Genomic DNA, 8,207 nt, shown 5'->3' with positions numbered 1-8,207 from the left:
TAGATAAATATCAGATATTTTATTTCATCCAATTTCATGGTAATAATGCTGTGTAATATACCCAAAGTGGTGAAGGGTATCATATAGTCGGCCCAGTCCGACTTTACTACTTTCCTTACTGGTTTATATTAAAATAGTTATCAAATGTGTTCCTCGTTTTGAGTTTGATTCTAAGACTCTGATGTAATCATTTCACCTGCGAAGGATATGGAGATAAAAAAATAGAACGTATGGTTCGATAATGAAATATAGCCCAGCATTTAGACCTAGCCCCTGTGTGGAAGCTCCAGAAGGAGTGGGCCGATATTCCCCATCTGCGAACTTGATCTAATATTGGAAGAAATAATAAGATGGCTAAAGTTTGGATGAAATCTAAATTCTTTTAAACGAATTTGTTGCAAAGAAACATTGGGTCTAGAACCAATATTTCGATTAGCCACATTTTCACCATGTTAAAGTGTATACACCCTCATTAGCCATTAAATAATTATCCATTAAATTATTATCCAATATCCATTAAAATTTTCTGAAATTTTTATTATGGTTTACATAATCCCTTTTTAGAAATGTCGGTTCATTTCTAGTACCTTTCAGTATATCTATGGCCGAACTTAACGCTTTTTATCTTTAAATCATATCTTTTCTAGATTTTTTTATGGAAGTTCATTTTTAAATTCTATTTCTTAAAAGAATCTTCATAAGTAAGTTTTGAAAAATGTGTTTTAAGGAATATTTTTGGTGGGTATTTTTTATAAAAGTAATTTCCAAAGACTTTTTCAGATCGGGATTTTTAAAACCATATTTTCCAAGGTATGGATTTTTTAAACAATATTTTTCAGCTCTATTTATTTAAAAAAAAAAAACATTTTTAATATTAATTTTAAATTCACGTTTCTTTAAGGATCAATTTAACTGTAGAGTTTTTAACCAATATTATTCCAGGACTTTTCCAGACGAGGATTTTTTAAATATTTTTTTTTCAAGGTCTATTTTAGATGAGGATTTTTTAATTCAAATTCCTTAAGAAGTAAATTATTTGAAAAAGGTTATATAAGTCGGGAATGATTTAAAGGAAAACGTTTCAAGAATAATTTTTTGGGTGTGAAACTTTTTAAAAATATTTTGCCAAGACTTTCTTTGGCACGAATTTTTAAAAAATATTTTTTTCAGGACCATTTTATGCCTTACTTTTTAAAGAATATTTATTTCAAATATATTATATATAAACATTAAAATTTTTTATGCGTTCAGTTTTTAATGTGGATTTTCTAAGGCAAAGATTAAACAATGCCAGGCACCATCTTAGTAGTTGATTTTCAAGGATATTACAATGACTTCTCCAGGTAAGGTAATGTGGAAGAAGTTTTTTTACAAGACCATACCTAAGCGTGGAATTTTTCAAAGAAGATTTTTTTACTACGAGTATATTTTTTGGAATACGATTTCTGACAAGTACTGTAGGTCTTTATAATAGAATTTTTTTTTACAATCCAACTTCCGATTAAATATATATATAGGATATGTTTTTTGGTGGGTGAGCTTCTCTCCTGTTATGATTCCTTTTTTATATATAACACTAGGTTAGATTAATATGGAGGTACAAGTGAATATAAAGCTATGTCCTTTAGCCCCTCTTGATTTTATTTATTTTTTTCAAGATTTCAGAATATTTTTACTGTAATGTTGAAAAATTCCTAACATAATGACAACTAGATTTTTATATATTATCATTTATTTTAGTGGCCAGGGGAGATTCTCGTGTAACACATACTTTGACATTGGCCTCTAAGAAAGAAAAAACCAACTAAAAACAACAAATTACTGGTTGTTGTGAACAATGTTGTTGCTATTATTATTCTGGTGCATTATAATTTGAAACTATTCATGCTTGAAGCAAAGAAAAAAAATATACATTATTTACATATTATAATGAAAAAATAAACGAGGGAAATATGGAAATGCCAGTTTTCAATTATAGTGTATATGGAACAACTGGTTAACATTTCCGAAATCATAATTTTCATTTTGGAGGTTGGTAGATATGATAGAGAAATCGTAAACAAATGGATCCCCAATCAGCCACATTACGCTTGTTTCTTAAGTCTTCCGTTTTGGAGGAAATTTATGTGCAAAACTAATACAAAATTGTTTTGTTGTTTCGAATGGAAAATTATCGATTTTTTCGTAATAGCCTCCATTCCATATAGTGGTACCGGCTCTCCCCTTTTTTATGTCTTTGTGCATATGTTTGTAACAGGCAAAAGGAAACGAGATTGGCACATTTTTCCTTTTGAGAATATACATAGAATCGCTGTCTGAGTAAATTTACGCATGTCCGTCCGTCTGTCCGTCCGTTTTTGTGAACAAAGGACAGGTCGCATCTATGATCCAATTTGGATGAAATTTGGCATAGGTCACTTATTTGGCCCAAAGACGAACCCTATTGAAATTGGGAACAATCGGTTCAGATTTAGATACTGGTGAATTTCAGTGCGGGCGTTATATATCAGTTATAACGACGGTATCCAAAGGTACCGAAGATAGTTCTCCTCTTTTTTATGTCTTTGTGCATATGTTTGTAACAGGCAAAGTGAAACGAGACAGGCACATGGTTCCTTTTGAGAATATGCATAGAATCACTATCTGAGTAAATTTACGCATGTCCGTCCGTCCATGTATTTTTCTGAACAAAGGACAGGTCGCATCTATGATCCAATTTGGATGAAATTTGGCATAGGTCACTTATTTGGCCAAAGGCGAACCCTATTGAAATTGGGAACAATCGGTTCAGATTTAGATATAGCTTCCATATATATTTTCGTCCGATTAAATGTAAATGGTGCACCAAAGTCTCTATATATCTTTCGATTTGCACGAAATTTGGCACAGCGTAATGAATTAGGTCTAGAATGATGTGGGCTAAGTTTCGTGAAAATCGGTTCAGATTTAGATATAGCTCCCATATATATTTTCATCCGATTAAATGTAAATGGTCCACCAAAGTCCCTATATATCTCTCGATTTGCACGATTTGGCACAGCGTAATGAATTAGGTCTACAATGATGTGTGTTAACTTTCCTGAAAATCGGTTCAGATTTAGATATAGCTCCCATATATATATTCGTCCCTATATATCTTTTGATATGCATGAAATTTGGCACAGCGTAATCAATTAGGTCTAGAATGATGTGTGTTAAGTTTCGTGAAATTCGGTTAAGATTTAGATATAGCTCCCATATATATTTTCATCCGATTAAATGTAAATGGTCCACCAAAGTCCCTATATATCTCTCGATTTGCACGATTTGGCACAGCGTAATGAATTAGGTCTACAATGATGTGTGTTAACTTTCCTGAAAATCGGTTCAGATTTAGATATAGCTCCCATATATATATTCGTCCGATTTAAGGTAAATGGTGTACCAAAGTCCCTATATATCTTTTGATATGCATGCAATTTGGCACAGCGTAATCAATTAGGTCTAGAATGATGTGTGATAAGTTTCGTGAAAATCGGTTAAGATTCAGATATAGCTTCTATATCTGACCAAATGAAAAATTTAGTATCGGTTGCAGAATGACATGTTTATGGATCCAATTTCATGTTACTGGTCCTTTAAAAATACGACGTCTATTAGGACTCATCTGTTGAATATGTGGTGAAGGGTATCATATAGTCGGCCACCTCCGACTTTCCTTACTGGTTTTTAATTTCGCTTAAAACGCTAATTTGTGCGGTTTTTGGGCATAGGAAGATTAATTATTAATTAAGATGAATTGACCGTAATTTGACATTTCCCATAACAGTAATACTAATGCTGCTATTATACACTAATTCTATATTGGGTTGATAATACAAAAGCTGCGATTATAATATGCTAAGTCTATATTTTTCAGGGCTTGTATGAAAAATTCTTTAATCGTACGTGCCGTGCTAACTACATTTTTGCTTATAACTTTGGTTTGGATTGGCCGATGATTACCAGTGAATTTAAATTAAGGACCGTAGTATCTAAAAACGTAAAGAATTTTAAAACATGCTAAGTCGACTTATCATACTATGGTTCGGAGGCGTCGATATGGAAATCTTTTTTGGATTATGAAAAATAATTTCAGGATGAATTGTTCATAAATGTCCAATTTTCGCCATTAAAATCGATTATGATTTTTGTATGTTTTGTTTGTGATCCAATGTAGGACCATGTGTATGTGAATGAATGTTCCGCCTCATTTTAGTCGAATTATTCCACATATAGAGATACAAAAAAAAAATTAAATGTAGGTCCATCATGGCCCTCATATTCGGATCCTGGGCTATTTTAGGAAACTGATTGTTTAAAAATGAAAAGCACAGTACCCATAATTAAATGTTATTAAAGCTTGATTCACCTGTCTTGCTCAAAATAAAATAAATCAGTGTGATCAAGTCCAAATTTGTCATCCGACAGTAATAAGACCTTGATACTGATGCCGTTTAAGGTATAGTTCTCATATGGGGTCTACTCCGATATTTAATTTAATTTTAATTTCTGTGGAATATAAATCATTTTCTGTATCCTATTTTTGATGAATAAAGATAGAATATATTGATTTGTATTTAAAAGGCTTCACAATATTCCTCACAAATATATATTGTGACTTATATATATATTTAATTCAATCAGACCATCATTTAAACCTTATTGCTTTATGTTGTTCTTTCCCAAACCTGATTACACCCACCTCGTAAATTCATTACTTCTTAATTTAATGATACATTGACGGAACTTTTGTAGGCTTTATTATTATATTGTATAGAAGAAAAAAATATTCACAACTAATTTTCAAACATGCAAACAATTCTTGTTTTACGCCGATATCTGTAAAGAAGTTAAAAAAAATCGCTGTCTTCTTAACAGCACTGAGGCATTTTCCACGCAATGTAATTGCCCGAATACAACGCCAACATGATTTTCCCAAGCACACGAGTGGACAATGGCGTGTAACAACAACATTGACGAGAAGACAATAGCTTGGCACACGCCTTCTTAGGCAGCAGCCACCAGTCAAGCCAAACAACAATAACATCTCTGAATAGTTTAAAAGTATTTAACCATTTTTTTTTTTTCAAACGTCAAGTACTTAGAGAGGTTTTTTTTGTTTGTTTACAAACCTTGAAGTCTAAATAATCAACAACGTTTTAGTCTTCTTTAAGGGTATTTGTTGCTGCTGTTGTTGGTATTTCTATTTATTGTTTATCTTTAATTTCTATTTAAGAACTTTTAATGTGTATGACTTTTTTTCTGTTTCGTGAAATCGCAACATTGAAAAGAGTAAACAGCAAAAACAAAATAGTTTCCATTTGTAAATAAATGTGTTATTGCGTGCAAGTGTATGTGTGTTTGTATACATGGCTCTGCAATTGAAAATACTAATTTTTTTTCCAGAATTCTTAAACAATAGCACCCTCCAATCGGCTAATGTCCGTTTCTATAAAAACTCATTGCATTGTTGCTTCAAGTGTCAGTTGTAATTGTCCAGTGTTTAATGTGGCATTAAAGAGCCAAAAATAATAAAAACCAAACGACACAATACAAAACCAAACATCCAACGAAAATAATACAAAAGAAGAATTTTAAATCTCATCAGCATCGGAGCGCTTCCTTAGTCGGATTGAAGTTCTGAAATTTTTGTGTATTCTTCGCTGCTAAATCATTAGAAAAATGTCAAAGTTTTTGTTTGTTTTAAATCTGATTATCTTGTGCCTGCTGCTCTCCACCCGCCACAATGCTATGGTATTGGCAGCACCAAAACCCCAAAGTTCAGCTGTGGAGGCCGAAGATTTAGAAACTGGCGCAGCAGCAGCTGCTGTGGAAAAGGATGACCTGGAAGGTTCGTCGTCGTATGGTTTCGGATATTATTCATCGCCTTATCTGTATGGTGGACATTATGGAGGATACGGTGGATATGGTTTCGGATATCCTTATGGTCTTGGTGGATATTATGGTTTAGGTAAGTAAAACTGTGGTTTAGAAAGAAAGAATAAAGTTCAAGTATCCTTTTTGAGATATGGTTAGAATCAGTATTTAAGTCGATTTACAAATGCCTGCTTATCCGATTATGGTAAAAGTTGACGCAGATCTTTTTTTGGTCAATGGAAGTATTGGTCAATATATGTTCAGATTTACATATAGACCACCTATATATTTTTCACCGATTTTTTAAATGCATCAAAGACGGAAGGTATGCATTATTGGGTCTATGCCAAGTTTGGTTAAAATGATTTAAAGTTTAAATACAGGTCACACATATAATTTGTACGGATATAAAAAAATTGTCCGAATTTAGTCAATGGCATCCTGTGATTCTCCGATCATCGTGTTCCTTGCCTAAAATTGTCAAACACTTACACCTGTTTGTAGTAATTGCTTGTGACATTTTAATATAGTATTTATTGTTTTGTTGTTTTTTATCCATCCTGATAGGTGGGATTTGGAAAGATAATGTTATTGGACAATATTCATATGGATATTGGAAGAGGATAGGGTAAAAAGATTAATGTCCACAAAATACTCAGCATTTGATACACCTTGATGATCTATGTAGCTATAACCCTCATCTTCTCAGAAAATATTCACCAGGTCTGTCATACAGTTATTTTTCGAAAATGCATTTTGGATTCTACAATCATCCATTTTAACGGCATACAATCCGCATTAAAATTAGTGTCCTTCGCGTAATCTTCTTATCAAATATAGCAGTCAGTCTGGCTGAATGCTATCGGACGCGTCCACAGGTTGCGGGTGTGGAAAGTTCAATAGGTGCAAAATAAAATAAGCGGTGTTTTTGGGGAGACGGGCCATTTCCAAGTCATTGATTACCTCTTTCCCTGGGGATTACTCGGGGTACTAGGTGACCTCCAACTCATCAGTGTTTCACGCTTTGAGATCAGGCTTCCACCTATATTAGAACGGAGCCTTGTTGATACCTATGCGTTTCATATCCTCACTCAACAAACTTCAATGGAGTTCTTTGTAAACCCTATCTTCTTGTAAAAGTTATGACATCGTACCACCGATGTCATAATGTCATAATGTACCACCGGACATTTCTCTTAACCCTTTAAATCCCCCTATTCTCAATGAATTGAGAATAGGGTGATTTTCGTGTTAATCAAAAAAGTATTCCGACCCATCTCTGGGATTACAACCACTGACGGAAGAGGAAGATGTTATGGATACAACCGTGATCAATACAACGACAATTCAAGTGATTCTTATTAATCAAGAGAAGTCATCAAAAGTGATAGGAGATGATATGAATATCGCCGAATATGGATGTCTCAATTCCATGGCTGGCAGTGGCAATTCGAGTGTTCCCAGGAAAATCGAAGTTGATGGTAGTGTTGGTTGCCTTTCCTTTGAAGTATTGCCAAAAGCAACCATTAAACCTGTCAATGCTAAAGAAGTCTCGGACAAAAAGATCTACCGAATAACAGTTAACTTCTGCATACGACAAGGAATTTCTTAAATTTATTTGGAACTTCTTACGGATCAACCCAAATGTCTTTACGGGGACTTCCTGATCGAATGAATTTCGACGTCGAATGTTAAGGTGACTCCAAATAACCCTCTAACCGAGGAGACAACTGCGAGTAACCTGATTGTGAAAATGGTGCCAGGAACTTCTGATCAATGAGGAGTTTCGAGGAAGTCCCTTAATGTTAAGAAGTCCTTGTCAGAAAGGACTCGGTCAGAAAGAGAGCGCATAAAAAGCCCTCTAGAAAGACGACCAAGACACAATCATTTCTGAGCAATAAAACAGATTTTCCTTGTCATTACCGTTCATGGCGTAGACGAAGGTAACTGTGTATTTGTATTTGGACTCTCTTTTCGAGCTGGCATCCTATAAAACAATGGCGAATTGTAAATTATGTGACAAACCTAAATTCGTGCATTATTCTTATGAGATTACATAAATATCAGTTATATTCCAATGTATTGTAGAACAGCGGCAGTTCGATCGGATATACCAGGAATTAATTCTTTTAAAATCTCTATTACTTTATCTTTTTCAGGTTATCCATATTATGGCGGTTACTATGGCTATCATGGTCTACATGGTCATTACTACTAAACTATATCGCTGATCCAGTTAATTAATAATTACATATTAAGATAATTTTAAATAAGTATTGTTTTGGATACACCAAAGTTTAATGTTTTTA

The sequence above is a fragment of the Musca vetustissima genome, unplaced genomic scaffold, assembly GCF_032173495.1.
Source record: "Musca vetustissima isolate MV318-11 ecotype Yass unplaced genomic scaffold, APGP_CSIRO_Mvet_v1 utg3185, whole genome shotgun sequence".
NCBI lineage: Eukaryota > Metazoa > Arthropoda > Insecta > Diptera > Muscidae > Musca > Musca vetustissima.
This window is presented reverse-complemented; position numbering follows the sequence as displayed.